This window comes from Symphalangus syndactylus, chromosome 1 (genome assembly GCF_028878055.3).
Source record: "Symphalangus syndactylus isolate Jambi chromosome 1, NHGRI_mSymSyn1-v2.1_pri, whole genome shotgun sequence".
Taxonomy (NCBI): domain Eukaryota; kingdom Metazoa; phylum Chordata; class Mammalia; order Primates; family Hylobatidae; genus Symphalangus; species Symphalangus syndactylus.
The window spans coordinates 32778121-32802087 of NC_072423.2; the positions used below are offsets into that span (position 1 = coordinate 32778121).

The 23967-nt window shown below is 36.7% G+C and overlaps 1 protein-coding gene across 1 annotated transcript in view; it reads left to right on the plus strand.

The window, feature by feature from the left end:
- The first annotated feature begins 356 nt into the window (after positions 1–356).
- LOC129493076 (uncharacterized) overlaps positions 357–23967 on the plus strand; it is a 277186-nt gene continuing 253575 nt past the window's right edge. Inside the window, exons 1-2 of the mRNA XM_055298783.2 lie at positions 357–452; positions 3946–3989. The gene's annotated coding sequence lies outside the window, so the exon portion shown is untranslated. The remainder of the gene's footprint in view (positions 453–3945; positions 3990–23967) is intronic.

Consider the following 23967-nt stretch of genomic DNA (forward strand, 5'->3'; position numbering starts at 1 on the left):
GTAAGTTTTTATCATTTAGTATGAAATTTCATCAAATTTTCTTTTAAATTGAAGGGAAGAGTATTATTCCACAAGAAAGACTCAGGATATTGGTGTCTTTCCTGGCTTTTGTATTTTAATTTACAGTCCCTCCATTTCTCTAGCTTACATATAAACTTGACTCGTTGTATGAGTTTTCTGTTGTGACTATAACAAATTACTACAAACAGTGGCTTAAAATAATAGCCACTTATTAGCTCATAGTTTCCATGGATCAGAAGTCCAGGCACAGTGTGCTTGGCTGTTTCTCTGCACATGGTCTTATGAGGCCCAAATCAAGGTGTTGGCAGAACTGTGTTCATTACTGGAGGCTCTGGGAAAGAATCTGTTCAACAGCTCATTCAGGATGTTGTCAGAATTTACTTTCTTCTCATGCTTTTCATATTGCCATTTCCATCTTTAAGGCATCGACAGTGAGTCAAGTCCTTTTCATGCTTCAAATTTCATTGGCTTCCTTTTTTTGCCACATGTCCCTGCTTTTTAGGGCTCATGTAATTATATAAATAATTATATAGATAATTATATAGATAATCCAAAATAATCTCTTCGTTTTAAAGTTAACTGATTAGTAACCTTAATTACATCTGCAAAATTTCTTTTACCACATAACATAACCACAGGCATAATACAAACAGTAAAGGTCATGAGGGCCAGATTTCTGCCTATTACACTTACCCTGAGATATGAAAAAAGTAAAAAGCAATGATAAAAATTCCCATAAAAATTAGTAGATCTAACTGCATAAGATTGGAAAAATTTTGAATGTCATAAAATAAGTTCAATGAATACAGTGGTACACATGTTTGCCATAAAACTAAAAACTGATATTCTCAAAACATTGGGAGTTCATGTAATTAACAAGAGGAATTCTGATAGAAAAGTGGGCTGTCTGGATTATGCATAGTCTAGTGTATCCTATCCCTGTATGCCGGCCAAAAATAATTCATCGAGATCAGTTTTGAGTGAGTGTATTCTTGAACCAATAATTCCAGCTATAAGGATAGAATATGCTGCAGACTTAAGCTAAGTATTTCATCCTCTGCTTAAAAATTTGCAAGGTGGCACTTCAGGGTAAAAATGGCAGAGTCATGCCAGATCATAGTCTCACTCTTTCTAAACCAATAGGCACAAAAAACAATAATAACATAAAACAGGAAACAGTGAACCATAGACAAGCAAGGGCTAGCAATGTTTACTATCAATGCAATAAATTTCAAAATGTCTCAGACAAGAAGAAAATAAAAACATAGGAATCTTGGTGCTGATCACAACTCAGCTTCTCTCCCTGTCCCCATCCAATCCACATAGGAAATGAGGGAAGAAGGTAAATTGGGAACAATCTTTAAAACTATCTGTCTTAGGCTAATCCTTTTGAGAGAAAAACATGAGGCAAATATTAATATGTTAATATTTTGGGGGGAGGGTGAAATTTCAGAACACTTGGGGTATAGGGGGAAGGGGAACTAAGACAAGACAAGATGCAGAAGTGGAATGCATGACTGTACTTGCCACTGCTTTATGAGTTGCTGCAGTGACACGATAGTCAACAAGAGACACATCTCTTGAAGTGTTGCCAAGAGTAAGTCCATCCTGGTATAGTCCTTACTCCTCTGGCCTGCTGAGTGACCTGCTGTGCATCTTACTTTTTGTGAAGTGGTAGTGTGGTAATCACGTTGATTTTCTTATGCTTACTTTCCATTTATTTTTCTCTTCTTTTCCTGCCAAGGACTTGCACCTCACAAACAAAATGTTAACACTTTAATTCTTGCTTCAGGGTATGCTTTCAGGAAAAAGTAGGTTAAGACAATTGCTACCAAGCACAAGGTTATGAAAACTATCCCTCATGATATAATTGTGAGTGAATATGTTTATTCCTGAACCAATAACTCTGGCTAGAGGGATGGAATATGCTGTAGACTTAAGTTAAGCAAGACCTATTCCTGGAATCCTGGGAGAAGGTCAATTCAACCTTAGCCACCTGGCTTGAAAGTCCAAAGTCCTGTAGGAATGGGGAATGGAGGCTGACATGGTAATTAACAAATATTTTCTAATGATTTGCAAATAATTTTAGAAATGTGTAGTCTCTCACTTCATCCCAGCATAACCGTTATTTTCATGTTTTTCTCCCTTAATAGGTGCCTTATTTAGCATAGTTGTAAAATAACGTTTTAAATTTTATATCATACCTTTTAATTTTATCACATCCTTGACAAATATTAACTACATAAATTTACATTAAGTAGAATTTACAATAGTTTACATAACCTATCTTCTATTATTGAACATTTAGGTTACTCCTTCCTTATCATTTGCTTGTTTTGTTTTGCTTTATTTTCTATTATATATGTTGGAAAGGAAATAATTCTAAATGTTGTTCTGAATTTTTATCTAAACGTGCGTATAAAATCATTTAATTTCATTGTCTATGTTTATCCCAATATAGCAACAAATTAAGAGATGGAATGTGCATATGTTTGATACCTGACTCTCTTACTGACTTCCGTATTTTTTCCTATTTGCTAATTTATTTAGAGTCAATCCAATTAAATGCTTAATGTTTTGCATATATGAAAAATGCCATAGCCCCCTCTAAGAACTTAGATGAAAGGGAGACTAACTTAGATGTAAGGGAGATTAACTTCTTAGAATTAAATCAATGAAATCTGTAGGTACAATGTACTCAAATACTTATTAATGCCTAATACAGGTGCTTCTTGACTTATGATAGGGTTATGTCCTGATAAACCCGTAGTGAGTTAAAAATATTGTAAGTTGAAAATGCATTTAATATACATAACCTACCAAACATTACAGCTTAGCCTAGCTGATATGGTTTGGCTGTATCCACACCCAAAATCTCATCTTGAGTTGTAACTCCATAATCCCCATAATCCCCATGTGTCAAGGGAGAGACCAGGCAGAGGCAGTTGAATCATGCTGGCAAGTTTCCCCCTTGCTGTTCTCATGATGAGTGAGTTCTCACAAGATCTGATGGCTTCATAAGTGGTAGTTCCTCCTGCATTTATTCTCCTTCCTTCCACCTTATGAGGGAGGTGCTTTGATTTCTGTTTACCTTCCACCATGATTGTAAGTTTCTTGAGGTTTCCCCAGCCATGCTGAACTATGAGTTAATTAAACCTCTTTATTTTACAAATTAACCAGTCTCTAGCAGTTTTTTATAGCAGTGTGAAAATGGACTAACACCCTAGCCTACCTTAAACATGCTCAGAATACTTACATTAGCCTACAGTTAGACAAAGTCATCTAGCACAAAGCCTTTTTACAATAAAGTGTGGAATATCTCATTTATTGAATACCATATAGTATGTCAAAATAGTGAGTGATACACCAGCCTAAGATAAAAAATTCATAAGTTGAACCATTGTAAATCAGGGACTACTTGTAGAAGCAATGACAATTCTAACCATTGTAAACTCAATAATAAACACAATGGATATAGGCCTGTTCTCATGAATAGATGTGATTAATCATTTCTGGAAGTAATTAAAAAAATTATTTACTAATGATTGAATCTAACATTGGAAAAAACTCTAAGCTCCAATCAAAATAAGCTGCTTATAATTGTAGAAAGTAAAACTATGAATAAAAAGTTATAGATGTTATAATCTAATTGATTATATTGCATTCAATTAGAAGATGAAATATGGGAAACATAGAATTGAGATACCCTCAAATATAAAAGTGGTCAGTGTCTATTCCCCCACTATATAGAGAAGAGACTTTGTTGCTGCATGGATTCTGGTAGTCTGGTCCTTATAAGAGGGAAATCTCTATTTGGAACATGGAGCCAATTCATTTTTTTGTGATTTCACACTATCCAATATTTCAACAATAGATTGATCTCCTGTGGTGTGATGACAGCACTGTTTTGGGTTTATCTTTCAGGCACACCTATATGCTGAGGTATCACCTGGATCCTACAGAATCAGGTAGGCTGGGTCAGCCATGAATGTTTGAAAAATGTCCTTAAGTCATTGTGTTTAAAATTGTGGATGAGATTTATTAAATAGGCAATGAAATCAAGTGGTTTGTAATGAACACATTTTTAAAAAGGAAATAAAACATAATAGAAAATATCAGTATGTTGCATTGCTGACAGTAAGATACTTATGACAGTTGTATGCTAACCCTTTTTGTCAATATTCTGGTTTTTCCATTTGTATTTGATTGTAACATTTGTCAATTAGTCAACCAAGTTGTTAATTAAAAACCATCATGCCAGTTTTGTGAATGATTTATTAATTAATAAGTTATGAATTTTCCAGACTGGCTGGGCATGAACATCATACAGAGTACTTCTTAAAAATTCAGATTTCTTGCATCCATTCTTGAATATTCCAATTCAGTTATTGGAGAGAAGCCTGGGACTCTGCTTTAACAAGGACCCCAGATGACTTTGATGTAACCAATTAAGTTGCATCTAAGTTTAGGAACCAAGTATTGGGTAATAAACTCATCACAAAGAAAACTCGTTTGTCTATTTATATGAGGCACTGGGGCATTTGGACCACCAATACTTAGGTATTTTTGGTATACCAATAAAGCTTCTGTGAGTTACCTGCTGAGTGTATGAAATTTCTCAAGGGATGTAAAATAAAAGTCTGTGATATGGAGAGAAAGATGGTGTTTCTCCTTAGAATGACATAATGCAAGACAGGTTTTCTCAGGACTTGGTGATATTAGCATGATGTTTCTCATGTTTTTATAAATAGCCACCTGGGAATGTATCAGAATATGTGAATTCCCAAAGGTGGATATATAGGTTGGAAATAACTGAAATGATGAGCTAAGTGAAACTGTTACAGAGCAGGCATACCTATAAGTTTAAAAAAAAAAGAAAAGAAAAATTTCCTGCTGAAATGATCAAGTTGCCATGGGAACCTAAAGGCTCAGTTACCATATTTGAATGCATAACACTGTAAATTTTTTTAATGAACACCAAAACTGGCTAAAGATCAGTTCAGTGAAAGTAGTTTACTTTCAGAATAGTAACACCTTTCAAAAAAAAATTATTTAACTCTAGATAGTTATTTAAAGGAGAGATTTTGATAAACCTCTAAAATTGCAAATAACGTTTGGTTTTGAAGCTTAAGCTAGAATATGAAGGGATCTTTGTTCATTTGAATGCTTATTTCTAATAATCTAGAGTCGGGGTGTCCAATCTTTTAGCTTCCGTGGGCCACATTGGAAGAAGAAGAATTGTCTTGGGCCACACATAAAATATACTAACACTAATGTTAGCCGATGAGATTTTTAAAAAAATCACAAAGTTTCATCAGGTTTTAAGAAAGTTTACAAATTTGTGTTGGGTTCCATTCATAGCCATCCTGGGCCACATGAGGCCCACAGGCCATCGGTTGGATAAGCTTGATTTAGATCCTGCTGTATAGAATCTACCAAAGAGGGGTGATATTTAAAATGTTTAACAGTGTGAGTAATTGTAATGGCTGTTGTTCTGGGAGTAGGCATTAACCCATTGTTTGGTGGATTATGAGAAAGTTCTGGGGATCATAGGAGGGTTGTTGTGGGTGGGATGGACAAGACAGAAAATTCAAACAGCAGATATTTCCCAATTGGTATAAAAATATTTCAGAATTTTAACACATATACCTTCAGTGTGTACTGTCTGACTTCCAGCAAGGCTTCACAGGAACTTTTGAGCTTTTGATTTCAGATTGAAACTTGTGATAGTGAGGTAGCAATTAGATGTTTCTAGGGCGGCCATAGATGCTGTTAGAATAGCAAATATAGAACTGCATGAGATGATAAAGGTGATTTTCCAATGAACGAAGGAACTGGGCTGTATTGAAAAAAGTATTGCTCTGTTCATTGAGGATCTCATTGATACATGCATATAAACACACATATAGTTTCACATGTTTATGCATATATAGATATGCAAATATACTTGTGCATAGGCAAAACATTGGAGTCTCAAGGAATGAGAAATATTTCTTTCCAAAAATTAAGTATGTCCATTTGCTTTGTCAAAATTTCTTCACCACAAGATAGATATTTCTGTCTAATTTTATAATTTTAAAAATGATTTTTAGTAACTAAAACTAATTAGGTTATTGTTATTATGTCCATTAAAATACGCTTGACTTGGTTAGTTCCAGAAGCTGCCTGTAGCAGTGGAGGGCCAGCCAGGTGTTATCTTTGCCTTTTTTTACCAAAGGGTACAGGCTATGGTCCAGCAACCACCCAGCCAGGGAGCAGCATCCCAATTACCTCTTCTGGCTTCAACACAATAAAAATAGCAAGAGAGGTCTCTCCTTTCCAGCAAGGAAAGATACAGTTGCCTAGTCACAAACTCTGGGTCCCCCAAAGGTACCCTCTTCCTCTCTCTAGGCCTCTTTGTATCAAGCGGGGAGGGGGAGGTCGTGATCATTCTACTAAACTTGAACTGGCAGCTGATGAAAAAATGAGGGTCCTCAAATACAATAAAAAAAAATTCAAGTAATAACAAGGTAATTTTGCACCCATTATATTGGCAAAAATTATAACAATAGTTATATTTAATGTAAATAAAACATGCTATATATGATATAACAGCTTAATTACAATATAATTATACTTAATATAATATATATAAAGTAATTATAAATATATTTACAGTGTGGAGTTTCAGAAACATTTATTCATTCCAGTGGCAGTGAAAATTGGTGTAATTTCTTTGGAGAAGGCTTCAGCAATATCTTTTAAAAGTGATTAGAAGATGCATACTTCTTTGGACCCTACATTTTCATTGCTAGGAATTTACCATTCATGCACAGTGGACAAGTAAAAGGGTCTTTATAGACTTGCTTCGGTTTTCCAGTTTCGCTAGAACCATGCAGGGTGCACATAGTCTGATTTTTCTCTTTTGGAATGTGTCAGTCACATGCTCCTTTATTTTTCCAATTACTTAGCAGTAACTTTTTTTTGTGATAGCAATTGTCTTACTGAGTACTTCTGGGCTGAGTGCATTTTGCTTATATTAACTCAGTTAATCCTCACACACAGTGAAAATTGTATTTTACTTTATTGTGCAGAGCAGTACTAGTTTCTTTCATTTGCAGTTCTTTCCTTCTACCTTATAAATAGTATGATTCGTGAATTGCTGGCATTTAAAATTATGCCCAATCTTGACCCATAGACCATATAATACGTACTGCGTAACACCCAGTGATACATTTACTTTTGAAAGACTTTGCTTTAGTCCTTACCCAAGGCCTTTTCTTGTCCACAGTCTGAGGAGGCAACAGGTTGGGTAAGTGGTTGAGTCGCATAGTTTCTATTACAGATATAAGAAGGAATATTCTGGAAATGGGTGAATTGTTTGCACTTGACCTGACTAAGTACATATGGAAATAAAACGTGTGAGAAATATGCAAGACCTCCCTCACACATCCAATAAAGAGGCACTTCCTAAGACCCCTTGTCTTGGAGTGTCTTGCTGCTGGCCATACCCTGCTGCCTGGGATTTTCACAGGATACAATAATTTTAGAGTCAATTAAGGCTTTGGAAGCCTCTAAAACTGGTTACATGTTATGTGAAAGATGTTAAATAATTTTGATTTATAAACTTTATATTAAAAATTGAGCTATCAATTTCTTTAAAGCAAACAGGGATTCATGGAGATGGGAAGATAACCTTTATTTTGGTGGTAGAAAATAGAAATGTGCCAAAGTCTAGTGTTCTCAGCATCCTGGGCGTTATGAAAGTAAAGAGGGATGGTATGAGGACACTCTGTACTTGCAACAGGACCAAAGGACCACAGAATATATGCCTCATGATTTAATGACAAGTTGACCCTACATATGCTTGTATGGACTGTATGCTCAGTTTATTTGAACCTATATTTCTTTAGACGCCCAAGCAAGATTACATAAGTTGTCATGGAAAAAATTTTGTTGATTTCAGAATGCATGCCTATTGGTTTCTTCTTTAACGTTCTACTATTTGCTCTAATGTAAGAAATTATTTTTTGAAATCTAGAGATATATATTATATATTTTCAAATAGCTAGAAGAGAGGATATTAAATGTTCCCAACACACAAAAAAAGATAAATGTTTGATATGCTAATTATCATAAATAGATATGCTAATTATCCTGATCTGACCACTGTTAATGGAAAAAACAAACTCTGCAAAATATTTTAAAGAGGCTTCTTCCAAGCCAATATGAGTGACTGTGGCCTGGGGAAAACATAAACCCAAAGAGTCTTGAATAAGTGGTCCCAAGGTGGTTGGACTACAGTTTGGTTTTACACATTTTAGGGAGGCAGGAGTTACAGGCAAAGACCAAAATCAATATGTGGAATGTATATGTTGGATTGGCCTCAAAAGGCTGGATATCTTGAATTGGGAGCTTATAGGTTACAGGTGGATTCAGAGATTCTTTAATTTGCAATTGGTAAAAGGAGTAAGATTCTGTCTAAAACTTGGAGCCAACAGAAAGCAATGTTTTAGATTAAGATAAGGATGCTGGATATTAGATATTAGACTTTTATCGAATACATAGTTTGTGAATATTTTCTTATATTTCTAAGGTTGCTTGTTTACTCTGTTGATAGTTTCTTTTGCTGTGCAGGAGCTCTTTCATTTGATTAGGTCCCACGTGTCAATTTTTGTTTTGTTGCAATTAATTTTAAGGACTTAGTCATAATTTTTTTTCCCCAAAGGCCAGTATCCAGCATGGGGTTTCCAAGGTTTTCTTCTAAGATTATTATAGTATGAGGTCTTACATTTAAATCTTCACTCCTTCTTGAGTTAGTTTTTTTGTATATGGTGAAAGGTAGGTCTAATATCCAGAATCTACAAGGAACTTAAACAATTTAATCAGCAAAAAACAAAAACAAAACCATTAAAAGTCAGCAAAAGATGTGAACAGATATTTGTCAAAAGAAGACATACAAGCAGCCAATGAACGTGAGAAAAATACTCAGCATCACTAATCATCAGTGAAATGCAAATCATAACCACAATGAGATACCATCTCACAGCAGTCAGAATGGCAATTCTTAGAAAGTCAAAAAACAACAGATGCAGATGAGGTTGTATAAGAAAACGTATACAGGGTTGCTGGGAATGCAAACTAGTTCAGCCGCTGTGAAAAGAAGTTTGAAGATTTCTCAAAAAACTTGTCAATCGAGAAAAATGATGAGAAAAGTCTCAATCATTTTAGGAGTTTTATTTGCCAAAGTTAAGGATGTACACCTGGGAGACAGGTCTATGCCTTTTTCTGACGATGATTTTGAGGGCTCCAAATTTAAAGGGGGAAAGGGTAGCATATCGAGAAGTACACACTTTTCACGTGAAAGGAGGATAGGGAAAAATAGTCATTCTTGCCTTTGTCTGGCTCAGTGAATCTGTATTTTTTACAAAAGATGGCATAAACAAATGGGGCAGAAGAAAAATGTGGGGAATCTGCCTTTTTACAAAAGGTAACATAGAAAAATGGGGCAGGGGAAAAATCAGATATGCATTTGTGTTTGGGCAGTGGGGGTGACCACACCTGTAAAGATAAGCTATCAACTTACATTGCCCTGGTGAAATATTAATAGAAACACCATAGGGTAAAGATCTTGCAGCTCGGTAGGAATTTCCTTGTGGGAAAAATATGGAGGAGGAGTGTAGCTTTTCATCTTGTAGCCATCTTATTTAGGAACCAAAAGGGGGAGGCAGGTTTGCATGACCCAGTTCCCAGCTTAACTTTTCCCTTTGGCTTAATGAGTTTGGGATCCCAAGATTTAGTTTCCTGTCACAAACCTAGAACTACCATTTGTCCCAGCAGTCCCATTGCTGGTTATATACCCAAAGGAAAATATATGATTCTACCAAAGAGGCACATGCACCCATATGTTCATCATAGCACTATGCAAAATAGCAAAGACATGGAATCAACTTAGGTGCCCATCAGCAGTGGACTGGATAAAGAAAATATGGTACACATCATGGAATACTACACAGCCATAAAAAAGAACAAAATCATGTCCTTGGCAGCAACATAGATGCAGCTGGGGCCAACATCATAAGCACATTAACACAGTGAATCTAAAATAAAAGTCGAAATTATTTTTAACAAGATAAGGATGCTACATACCCAAATTGATGGTCTGCAGTTGTGACTTGACCCTTGTCTTGCATGGCCTTAGGTCTTATTTATAATTCAGAGAATCAGTTATTTTTAGTTTTATGGTCTCTGTTTTAGTGTTAATACTGATCAGTTGTTGTGCCTGAACTCCAAAAGGGAGGGAGGATAACCAGGCATATCCCACCTCCATTCCCATCATGGCCAAGAATTCAGGTTTTAGGTTTTTTCTGGGGTCCTCTCGGCCAAGAGGGGTCTGTTCAGTTGGTTGAGGCTTAGGATTTTATTTTTAGTTTACACCACTTTTCATTGTATATATAGAAACATCACCATGTACCCCACATCCATGTACAATTGTGTATCAATTAAAAGAATAAGAATTGGCTGGGCACAGTGGCTCACACCTATAATTCCAATACTTTGGGAGGCCGAGGTGTGCTGATCACTTGAGCTCAGGAGTTCAAGACTAGCCTGGGCAACATGCCAAAAACCCATCTCTACCCAAAATACAATAAATTACTTGGGCACAGTAGCTCACACCTGTGATCTCAACACTTTGGGAGGCGAAGGTGGGCGGATCACTTGAGCTCAGGAGTTTCAGACCAGCCTGGGCAACATTATGAAATGCCATCTCTACCAAAAAGACAAAAAATTAGCTGGGCTTGGTGGCACACACTACTCAAGGGGCTGAGGTGGGAGGATCGCTTGAGCCCAGGAGGCAGAGGTTTAAGTAAGCCGAGGTCTCACCACTGAACTCCAGACTGGGTGGCAGAGTGAGACCCCATCTCAAAATAATAATAATAATAATGAATTCTAAAGACCAAATTTAGGAATAAAGATTTTAAAAGACACTCAAGCTATTATTTTCACTTACAATGAATGAACCTTCTTAGATTCACTTTACATGTCTAATATTTCTGAATGCATACAATCCAATCTTGAGTTACCTGTTAGGACATTATTTCTGAATAAAAGATGTGAAATTGAATGTTACAGGTCACAGATCAGTATTTATGTAGCCATTTTATGCTTCAGAAAGCTAGCTTCTTAGAATACTTGATTACCAAATGATGTGTACAAAATATATAAATGTGAGTGCTAGAAGTTGTTTCAATGCTGGGAGAGAAGAAATAAATTGCATAGTCTAGAGATGAGACATAAAAAGCGAAATCACTGTCAATTATTTAAAAAGAATCCATTTACCTCTTTTAAACTGTATTGTTAGCCAAAAAGTAAATGTACTAAAACATGAGTCATATAATAGCCACGGGAAAGTTGGCTTCCCTGGTCCAAACCCTTTTAAATAAGTGATTTATAAAATGATTGCTACAGAGAAGATGCTGCAGTGGTGTATTGCTGGTGTCTATGTGAGTGAAGTATTGCAGAATATCTCCTGTGGATATGAGTTACAGGGTTAATACATCCACAGATGAACAAAGAGACCACAGGTAGGAAAGGAACTAAGTTGGTACACAGAAACAACAAAAAACTAAAAATCATTGCTGATTTCAGTTTGTGTTGAAAAGTCTTTGGCTATGGCTAGTTACACCAAATGTATAATAAAATAACTAATTTTTCCTGACAAAGAGTATTTTATGCTTCTGGGAGCTGTGTTGGACAATTCACAGGTGTGTTAATACATAGCCTGATGCAACCTCAATCTTAAATTTGGCCAGGTTTTTGCTGGCATGATCCTTGAAGATTTTGCTGCCAAAATCTATTTGATAAATAAAATAAGTTTAAAAGTGCCAAAGGAGGAAAACAAACAAATACACTTATATGTATATAAAATCACTATCATAAAATGGCAAGCACCCCATTTGCACTGAAGTCCCTCTAGGTTTTATCACATGCTATAGAGAAGAGCTATAAAGTGGTTTTCTTTGTTGTCATTTTGGGAGATTGGGTGAACAAGAGTTATGGATTTAGAAACTCCTGAAACTGAGGGAGAAATGTTAAAAAATGGGGAAAGAACAGCTGAAGTGATTTTAACAGACTGTTTGGGTAGATGTTTGCATTTGAAAATAGAACAGAAGACAAGCTCCAAAAGTCCTTCAGAGTAAGGCAGCTTCTGAATATAGGGCAAAAGATTAGTGTTTAGTCATGAGTCGTCTTCTAACTATCTGAGTGCTTTTCTTAATCCTTTGTTTCTGAAAATGAAATTGGTTTTATCTGGTAAACTGACTTGAACAGTATCCTCCCAAAATTCACATCCTTTGGAAACCTTAGAATGTGACCTTAGGAAATAGAGCCTTTGCAGATGTAGTCAAGATAAGACACATTCATATTGAATTAGGGTAGATCCTAATCCAATGACTGTTGTCCTTAAGAGAGACGTTTAGACATTGACACTCAGAAGGTCATGTAAAGACAGAGAGATTGAAAGTGATGAACCTAAAAGCCAAGGAACACCAAACACTGCCAGCAACCACCAGAAACAAAGAGAGAGACACAGAACAGATTCTCCCTCAGAGCTTCCAGAATGAACCAACCTTGACAACAGTTTGATTCTGGACTTCTGGCCTCTCAAACTATGAGAAAATACATTTCTGTTGTCTTCAGCCACTAAGTTTGTAGTACTTTGTTACAATAGGCCTAGGAAACTTATATTCCTACTTGACAGAGTAGAAACTTAAAATGACATTTCAAAAGCTAGTATAGGAATAATAGATCTTTTATATAAAGAATCTTATGAGAAACATCAGAAAGTGAGCACAAGGAAGAATACATTTTAAATATTTATAATGATCCTTTAGGGATTAAGATTCCCCAGTGTTTTACAGGCATAATTTTGGAAGGAGGCTTCCATTCAGCTTCCCATTTATCAAAAACCTTTACTGAAATCCTAAGGATGCAGAGAGATGCATGTGGTTGCAGTAAGCAGCTCGAAGCCTGGCAGGTGAGGCTGCGAACTTGATCAAGATAAATTTTATCTTCATGGATCTCTGTTACAGGAGGATTAATGTCTCATACTAGGCATATATTACTTCTCCAACTCTAATGTCAATAAGAATGCAAATACAACAAAGAGGAAGTAGAGCTTTAATCTAAGAAATGAAGTTTTTATAATAAAGGTATTTTTTAAGCTCCTTGGAAACTGACTTTCCACTCCTAAACACTGGGATGGAAATGCTGAAAATCTTACCATAGCATAATTCTTTTTAGCTCCACTTTCATTTAGGGAAGAAGATAAATAACACATCACTTTTTAATATAAATGATACACTACTGTTTTTGTGTTTACCTTTGGGCGAATGATTCCAATGGTCGGACAATTCTTTTTTTTCCCTATTTTGTTGGTATATTACTAGGTTATGGAAGAGAAACCAAATTAACTAGAAAAGGTCAAAATTTTGGTCACAGGTATCACTCTGACTTCTGTAATTTCTTTCTGCCTCATTGCCTATAAGAAGACATTTGTATCTGGAATTGAAGAGGGTCTGCAAGGACCTGCAAAGATTAGAATCCTACCTCTTTGGAACTTCAGCTTTTTCAAGAAGATATGAAAGAATCCTGACTTCCTGAGGAATAGAAGATCATTGATTTGGGTATAGAATGAACATGCCTCCTAGAATAGGTGTGTTATTCCTGGTGCCTGAAAGCAGAGCAGAAAGAGACAATATTAAGGGCCTTCTTTTTCCAATGAATGAGTATGACATTTAAATCAAGGATGGCATGGAATGGATATTTATATAAACTTCTTTTAAATAATTTCTGTGACTTTCTAGTTTGAGCTGGGTTTAAATATTGATGTAATTTGAGGACATCTGAATGTTTCCCCTGGACCAAGATTCCTTAACCCAACACTTGACTTGCTGGTCATTACTGATGATATTACTAGCACTGGGTGTGGTTATAGGATTTAAGTGAAATGTTCTTCAAACTTCAAGTTTCTGCTATTTTTTTTTTTTTTTTTGCCAAGTATCCACTGGAACACAGCCGAATCAATCAGTCTTAATACCTAGAAGAACACCTGTCTCAGATAATTTAGTGGTTCTACAAATGTAGACTTGTGCTTTTAAATTCCCCAGTCAACAGTAATTGAATGAATCAATCAATCTTTGAATCCACGGAGGAAGAAGTTATGAGGATTTTAAGGTCGTATCTATTCCAAACAGATTTTAGGAGATATTGGAGGAAAGACTGAAAGAGACATAAAAATAGACCCTTGGAGGTTGTGTGCCCTTACAAGTGAGATCAGGTCAGAATATATCATGAGTTTTCACCACATAAGTTCATTAAGAGAAAGATAAATACAGTCTCAAAAGATTTAGTCTAATTAATTAGCAAAATAGTCTTAAAAAGGAGACATTTCAAATAATGTATACAATGTATATTGAGAAACTATTCAAGAAGAGTACATGATGCAAAGTCAGAAAGTCGAGTCAAATCTCATTAGGATTAATGGAATGTTTAGATACATAAGTTCTATTGAATACTTTTTAAAAAATTCATTTTGCTTGTCAAACTCTCTTCAATTTTCTACTTCCCTAATTTGGGCAAGTATGATAGAAGAAAATGATCCAAATGAAAACGTAGAATGGCAGAATTACAGAGTTTAAAATAATTTAGAAATCCATTTATGACATTTCTAGTAACGTTGTGGATTAGGAACCTGAGTAGACATCTACTGGAGAAAGAACAATCCTGAATAAATACTAATGACCTTAAATAAACTGAAGAGTTGCAGGAAAGCAAGGAATTCTCAGGTTGAAAAAACTAATCAAAGGCAGAAATCCAGAGAAACAATCAAACAAACAAACAAACACATAAGGGCATTTACTGGGCCTGAGAAGTTGGGCTGCATTTTGAAGGACTCTCGAGGTCTAGTGGAAAAAAGTATCCAAGGCCTATGTAAGGTATGAAATCTATTGGGTTGATGCAAAAGTAATTGCAATTACTTTTGCACCAACCTAATACTATGAATCTTTACTTCATAAAGCTAAAGTGTGCATAACAGTGATCCAGAAATAATCTCTGCCACACTCAAGTGGAACTGCAAGAGAAATCAGCTAGCACAAAATATGGGACTGAGATGAAGGGGAAAATATTAGCGAACATCTGGAAACACCAGCTTGACCTCATGCAGTTTTGCAGCCTAAATTTGTTACCTTTGAAATCTAAAACTTCGCATTAAATGAAAATAGATGTTGACTAATAGTTCCACAGGCAAGTGGAAGACGCAAATAGAGTTCTTAAAGGATCTTAAGCCTCCAATGTTTCCCAAACGCAGGGAAGCAAAGTTCTATGAGCAGAAAAAGACCTTCACAGTCTTCAGATGTTATAATCTTTGGTACAAGTTATAAAATACCTATGCTTGTCATGTTTAAAGAAATGAAAGATAAACCTACCGTTGTGTGAATGGGACAAACAATAAAGAACGATAAAATGTATTTGTTGAACAACAAAATAGAACTAGAAATACAAATAATAACACTAAAAATTAAAATACAATGTAAGAGGGAAAAACTATAGAACGGAAACAAAAATAATAAACTGAAAATTAGGCATAAAGTTAAAAACCATGCATGATTTAGAAAAGGAGCTAAAAATATGGAACATATTATAAAGGGTTAAAGGGCATAGAGGATAGAGTGTGAATGACCACCATATGTGTAAATGGAGTTGTAGAGGACATAAAATAAAGAGTGGGCAGAGACAGTATTTGAAAAATATAATATCAGAAAAAAATTCAAGAACTAATAAAGACACCAACTCTTAATTGCAAGATGCAGCCTCCCACCCAAAGCAGATGAAATTTTTAAAAAGTTTAGTCAAAACGACAAATATAAAAAGATGATTTTAAAAGCAGACATTGAGTTCTAAAGAGACAGAACTACATCTAACTTCTTATTAGCAACAATGGAAGGCAAAAGACAGCGGAATGATGTACCAAGAGAAAGTAGCTATCATTCTAAAATTGTATAACGAGCAAAAAATGTCTTTCAAGAATGACAGTACAATAAAGACATTTACCAAAAAGAGAAACTGAAGGGAACATTTTGCCACCAGACTTCCACTAAAAGAACCTCCATGGATGTACTTGAGGCGGACAGAAAATGATGCAAGATGGAAGGTCAGAGATCCAATAAAAAAATAAAAAAGTACAGAAAGCAGCAAGTATGTGTTCAAATCTCTGTGAGAACCTATTGTACAAACCATAAATACTAATGTCAATTCCAAGTGAATTAAAAACCTAAACCTAAAACCGAAATCTATAGAGCTTACAAAAGTTAATGTCCAAGGACATCTTCATGATCAGATTATAGAGAATTAAAAAACACCCCACTAACCGTAAAGAAAAATATTACTAAATTAGATTACATTCAAATAAAGTCAAAGCTTCTGTTTATCTAAAGGCACTATGGAGAAGAAACAAGAACCAAAAAAGGAAAAAGCTACAAACTGTAAGATATACAACTAAAAAAATGAATATCCTGAATATATAAAGAATTCCGATAAATTGACAGAACAAATGGCAAACAACCCAACAGAATAAAAGACAAAAGACTTGAATAGGTATTTCATGAAAGAAAATATTCTAGATAGCCAATAAACATCTGAAATGATGCCTATCTATCTATATATAAATATCATAGATAGATACGTAGATATAATAGTAAAACTATTAACTGGCTAAAAATATAAGAGAAATATTTTGGTTGATATTTTAATCTCTCAATATAATGAAAATCTAGTGTTTGACAATATTTTTGAAAACCAGGTAACTAGTTAAAGATTTTTATTCTCTTGACTAGAGTATATGTGCATTTGTGCATTTGCTAAGAGGCAAGAATCCCTGGGAGGGTCTCCCTGTTCACAGTTAACATCCATGCATATCCTACTGATTAGCACTTTATTTAGGGGTAATAAGCTACTTCCAAATCTGAAAACAGCCCACCTCTATGGTATTAGAATAGTGATATGTAGTAATCATTCATGCCTAATATGAATTAATATAACAGTAAAATTAGCTGAAGGTAGTGAATAGAATAAAAGAAGAGGACATTGAACTTTCAGAAATGATTTGTAAAAATAGGCCTTTAATTTTGCCTATCTGGCTGTTTCAAGAATAAGAGTCTTTTCAGCAGGTGATTAGAAGACCATGTTCCCACAGAAACCCAGACTCTATGTGAACATGCACAATCCTGGCCATCACAATTCTTTTCAAAGTTTTTTGAATTTAATGTGTGTACATCATGCCCACAGCCTCCCCTTCTTACCCCCTACTTCAGTTTCAGTGATGTGTTTGTCATTTGAGGGGACTTGATGGGGTTTTGATGAACTAATTCCTTCACCAAAGTATCTGCTTGAAGAGATCTGTTTCTCTTGTCAGATATGAAAAAAGTGAACTTGTGTTAGTAGCAAAGCTGAGACTGAGTTAACATCTGATTCGGCCCTGGCACTCGGAGTTTCAAAATTTTTACTTTGAACCTGTTGTAAGCATGATGAGCTTCTAGGAACATCACAAGGAGGCTTAGCACAACTTAAAACTGCTAATGCATTGAATAGTTACAGAGTATCCCTTAGAAATTTGTACTATGTGTAATATGAACAGATTTGTAAGTTGTTACATTATAAAAGATAGTGTTTATTACTATATTCATTCATTAATCCTGGTGATAGGGTTTAGATTTGTGTTCCCACATAAATCTCAGTTTAATTGTAATCCCCAATTTTGGAGGAGGGGCCTGGTGGTAGGTGATTGGATCATAGGGGTGGATTTCGTTCTTGCTGTTCTAGTGACAGTGAGTGAGTTTTTACAAGATCTGGTTGCTTAAAAGTGTATAGCGGTGGGGCACGGTGGCTCACACCTGTAATCCCAGCACTTTGGGAGGCCGAGGCAGGTGGATCACCTGAGGTAAGGAGTTTGAGACCAGCCTGGCCAACATGACAAAACCCCATCTCTACTAAAAATACAAAAATTAGCTGGGCATGGTGGTGCATGCCTGTAGTCCCAGCTACGCAGGAGGCTTAGGCAGGAGAATTACTTGAGCCTGGGAGGTGAAGGTTGCAGTGAGCCAAGATCGTTCCATTGCACTCCAGCCTTGGGGAAAAGAGCGAGACTTCATCACAAAAACAATAATAATAAATAAAAGTGTGTAGCAACTCCCCCTTCTCCCTCTTCCTTCTTCTTCAGCATGTAAGATGTACCTGCTTCCCCTTTGCCCTCTGTTATGTTCATAAATTTCTTGAGGGCCTCCCAGCCATGTTTACTGTACAGCCTGTGGAACAATGAGCCAATTAAACCCCTTTTCTTTTTTTATAGCAATATGAGAATGGAGTAATATGGAAAATTGGTAGCAGAGAAGTATCTTTATATTGCTATAAGAATACCTGAAAATGTGGAAGCAGCTTTGGAACTGGGTAAACAAGCAGAGGTTGGAACAGTTTGGAGGGATCAAAAGAAGACAAGATGGGGAAAAGTTTGGAATTTCCTAGAGACTTGTTGAATGGTTTTGACCAAAATGCTGATAGTGATATGGACAGAGATGGCCAGGCTGATGAGGTCTTAGATGGAGATGAGAAACTTACTGGGAACTTTGAACCTGAGAGAGATGATTTAGAGTATCTAGGGTAAGGCATTTCTAAGCAGCCAAATACTCAAGATGTGGCCTAGCTGCTTCTAACAATGTATCTCATATGTGCAAGTAATGAGATGATCTGAAACTGGAACTCAAACTTATATTTAAAAGGGAAGCAGAGCATAAAAGTTTGGAAAATCTGTGGCCTGATCATGTGGTAGAAAAGAAAAACCTATTTTCTGGTGGAGGAATTAAAACTGGCTTCAGAAATTTGCATAAGTAAAGAGGAGCTGAATGTTAATACCAAAGACCTTCATGGTAGTCCCTCCCATCACAGGCCTAGGAGGGAATAGTTTCATGGACTGGGTCCAGGACCTGGCGGCCCTGTGCAACCTTGAGACACTGTTCTGTGTGTCCCAGCTGCTCCAGATCCAGCCGTGTCTAAGAAGGGTCCCATATATCTCTCAGGCTGCTGCTTCAGAGGGTCCAAGCCGTAAGCCTTGGCAGCTTCCATGTGGTGTCAAGCCTGTGGGTGCACAACAGGCAAGAGTTGAGCCTGGGGAGCCTCCACTTAGATTTCAGAGGATGTATGGAAATGCCTGGATGTCCAGGCTGAAGTCTGCTGCAGGGACAGATCCCTCATGGAAAACCTCTACTTGGTCAATGTGGAGAGGAAATGTGGGCTTGGAACTCCTAAACAGAGTCATCACTGGGGCACTGCCTAGTGGAGCTGTGAAAAGAGGGACATGATCTTCCAGACCCCTGAATGGTAGATCCACCAACAGCTTGCACCTTACACCTAGAAAGCCACAGGCACTGAACGCCAGCCCTTGAGAGCAGCCATGGGAGCTGAGCCTTTTGGAACCACAGCAACAGAGCTGCACAAGGCCTTGGGAGCCCACCCTTTGCATCAGTGTGGCCTGGATGTGAGACAGGGAGTCAAAGGAGATTGTCTTGGAGCTTTAAGATTTAATGGGTTTTGGACTTGCATGGGGCTTGTATTCTCATTGTATCTTGGAAGTAACTAACTCGTTTTTTATTTTACAGGGTCGTAGGAGGAAGGGATTTGCCTTATCTTAGATGAGACTTTGAACTGTGGACTTTTGAGTTAATGCTGAAATGAGTTAAGACTTTGGGGAACTGTTGAGAAGGATTAATTTTATTTTGCAATGTGAGTAGGACATGAGATTTGGGAGGGGCCAAGGGTGGAATGATATGGTTTAGATTTGTGTTCCCACTCAAATCTCATGTTGAATTATAATCCCCAGTGTTGGAGGAGGGGCCTGGTGGGAAGTGATTGGAATATGGGAGTAGATTTTCCTCTCGATGTTCTCGTGATAGTGAGTGAGTTCTCAGGAGATCTGGTGGTTTAAAAGTGGGTAGCACCTCCGCCTTCTCTCTCTCTCTCCTTCTCTGGCCATGGAAGACATGTCTGCTTCCCCTTTATCTGCCACCATGATTTTAAGTTTGCTGAGGCCTCCCCAGCCATGCTTCCTGTACAGTCTGTAGAACTGTGAGTCAATTAAACTGGTTTTCTTTATAAATTACCCAGTCTCAGGAAGTTATTTATAGCATTGTGAGAACAGACTAATACAGCTAGATATCATGTTGAAAAGTATAACACACATATGTAACACACATAAGTTACATAGTATTACAGCTATCATATAAGTGTAACACATATATGTTATATGTATATCTGTGTACATGACTTCCTGTAAGGTAGCTATATACATATAGATGTAGATATGGACATGTACATGTAGATATAAATGCAGATATATTTTCTTGGGCATGAATAGGAGAAATACTCTTTGCCAGGTGTGTTTAGGGTTTTGTTGAGCATGGCTTTCTGGTGGAAAGCACATATGTTCAGTGACTGTGTATAGCCCTAAATATGTTTGTGCCAGCTTTCCTAGGGTTCCCAAGAGTATTAGTTCTGTTATGAATGTTTAATGGAGTTTTAGGAGGACCAAGATCTATTTTTCAGTAGCATGCTTCTGTGGGTTTCTAGGGTGACATTCAGGAGGACAAAGTCTGGTTTGACTCAGAATCTTCAGGGAATATATTAGTTTCATCTTGCCTGTGGGCATATCATGGAAATAAAATTATAAATATTTGCCACTTGGTAAAAAAGAACAAACAACTCAAAATTCAGCATAGGCCTCAGGAACTACAGTCAGGACTGGTGGCAGGACTGTCTGAAATGCGTAGGTGATTAGCCTTTGTTCTACTTCCCCTGTACAGTTCTGAGAGATGTACTTATAGTCAACTGTGTTGGCCTAATAAAGCTGAAGGTGATAAATGTGAACTGTGATTATGCTGAGTGAAATGTACTGTGCTCTGTAATCCATTCATGTATTGATTGCATAGTTCCAAGATTGATGAGGTGCACCATCTCAAATGGGCTAATCCTTGGCTGAAATCCAGACTAGCCTATATGTATTATGGATCTGGCCTTATGGAAAATGGGTGGGCACCAGAAAACCCATCATGGACCTTATTCACTCAGACGCTAACATCTGCAGCTGTGCATTTCCAGTGAAAATTTGGGGCCTGCGTGCCTGCCATTCCTGAAAGCTAAAATGCCTACATATCTTTGCCATGTGTTCTGACTGCACTGACCATCTTCTGTATTTTTTAATAAGTAAAACTCAATTTAATTTGCCCATTTAATTTATTGAGAGCCCTGATATGGTAATACCATCTGTCTAAATCCAGTATTTTTTTGTTTTGTTTTGTTTTGTTATTTTTTTATTTTTTAGACGGAATCTTGCTCTGTCACCCAGGCTGGAGTGCAGTGGCGCGATCTCGGCTCACTACAAGCTCCGCCTCCTGGGTTCATGCCATTCTTCTGCCTCAGCCGCCCGAGTAGCTGGGACTACAGGTGCCTGCCACCACGCCCGGCTAATTTTTTGTATTTTTTAGTACAGATGGGGTTTCACCATGTTAGCCAGGATGGCCTCGATCTCTTGACCTCATGATCTGCCTGCCTCGGCCTCCCAAAGTGCTGGGATTACAAGCGTGAGCCACCATGCCCGGCCTAAATCCAGTATTGTTATTATTCATATAGTAGTCATGTGAAGACATTATAAATAATGCTTATATGAAAAAAAGAAAAAGAAAAAGGAACCTACCCTCACTAGACAATCCCTTTCTAATTTTGGTTCTCTCCAAAATAACAATCTATTTCACTTGATAGAGATTAAAAGACACAAACTTGGAAAGATGGAAAGAATCAGCTGATCACTGGAGGCTTTGTTTCTTCAGGGAGATGTTTGATTCGCATATCGTCTTCTTGTTCTCTCTTTGAGAACTTTCATTATCTAGTAATTGTTAGCTACACAGCTTGGCCTTACAGTTCTTATCCTATCTCCTTTCTTAGTAGACGAGGTAGACAGAATGACATATACCCTACCTATCTACTAGGGTAAAATTCACTACTCTAAGACAAAGAAACTAGAGATTTAAAAGAGAGCATTTAAAAGAAAGGAGAATATAGAAAATACAACAAAATGAAGGCTTAACACTAGAATATGATCAACCTTTAAGCTGGCAAATAAGGAGATAATGAGACTACTGCCCCCAAACAATCTTTAATAGAAATTACACAAGTTAGCCTTACAAAAAAGGACCAAAATTCAAAGGAAAAAAAAAGAAAGAAAAATCAATCCCAATCTGAATCAACTAGTTGAATGTTTATTAAATTTTCTTAAAATTTTTCAAATAACTTATTCTCTTTCCTCAAGCCTCCAGAGGTGCCCACCCAGCCTGCATCATTCTCTGACAACATGGGATTCTTCACTAGCTGTCTTATCTCGAGCATCTCCCAGGTTAGGTCTAGAGAGAGTTTTGTTACATGCTGAGAACTCTAGAATTAATGGGGTCATAGTCCTAAGGTTATGGATTTTAAATATTCACATGATAGAACCACAAGTTTTTGGTGGTTTGTCAAAATGAATTCAAAGACCTTAGAAATGCCTTATTTTTCTTGACTCTCCAAAGCATTGACATTGTTTTACAAGGTTCAGAAAGAGGGTAGCAGGCCTGAAAGAGTAAGAACCTGAGCTCATGGCTCCCATATAGCTACTTAAGAGTTCTTGGATATCCTAGAATTATGGTGACACTGATGTGTTCTTGAAACAATGCCATAAGTCTTTGGCACAACTGACAGTTGCATTGTTGGGTGTTATAAATTCATAGAGCTTGTCTAGTTCTCATTGATTCATTTTCTTATGTAAATCATCTTGAAAATATAGCATCCAATACATGAGAACCTGGTGAGGTTCCCGAAAGTAAAACATACTAAGACTGCAACCACCCCTATCCGCAGGAGTTTCTCACTTTCCAGACAACCCACACTCTGGCCTCAGCAATTTATCAAAGTTATCCCTTAAATGTTTCTGTCAGTTTATGGCTCCACATAGGCTGATCTTAGATATGAATCTCTGAATTTCTGTATTCACCCATCTCTTCAGTTTTAGGATGGTGGTTTTCCCCAAGACCTCAATTCTCTGATGGGTCCAAGAGAAGTCATTGATTTTCAGTTTGTTCAGCTATTTTATTATTGTAATGATGGATGTGATGATATCCATGCTCATTACATGTTAGAGCTGAAACCAGAATGATTCCACAAGTTTTTATATGTAATATGGAAAAAGTAATACCTTTCTACAAGGATTATAGAAAGCAAAGCATGAAATACAGTCTTTTGGGTATTGTTGGTGCTAGATAAATGCTAGTTTCTGAACTCATCATGTTGCATGTAAATGAGCTATAGACCTTGCTCTGTAGTGTGTTTTGTGTAGCTAATTCTCCTCATTTTGTATGTTTACGGTTAAGAGTTGTGAACCCAGGAGAGGGAATTTGCTTTGATCTCTGTTAAATTTTCTAGATTTCCTAGGTGTACATTAAACAGCCATTAGCATAGCTAATGAGGTAGAGATCCACATGAAGCTTCTTAATCTGCTTCATGAGATAACTCTGATGTGACATATGGGACAAATCGAGGAATCAGGGGGCCAGGATCAAAAGGGAATATATTGGTACTTGATAGAGCCAGTGTGGGGACTCAATATGAAGATTGAATTAGATCCAAATTAGACTTTTCTGGAAGAGATCAATTGGTGATAATATTTCTTGAAACCATGTTACACAAGAAACAATTGAAAGACCAGGGCATGTCTGAGCCTGAGAAAAGGAGATATGACAGCTATAGTAAAATATTAGAAGGATGCTAAATAAAGAAGAGACTGAACTTGTTTTTGTGCACATAAACATTAAGACTTGCCGGACATGGTGACTC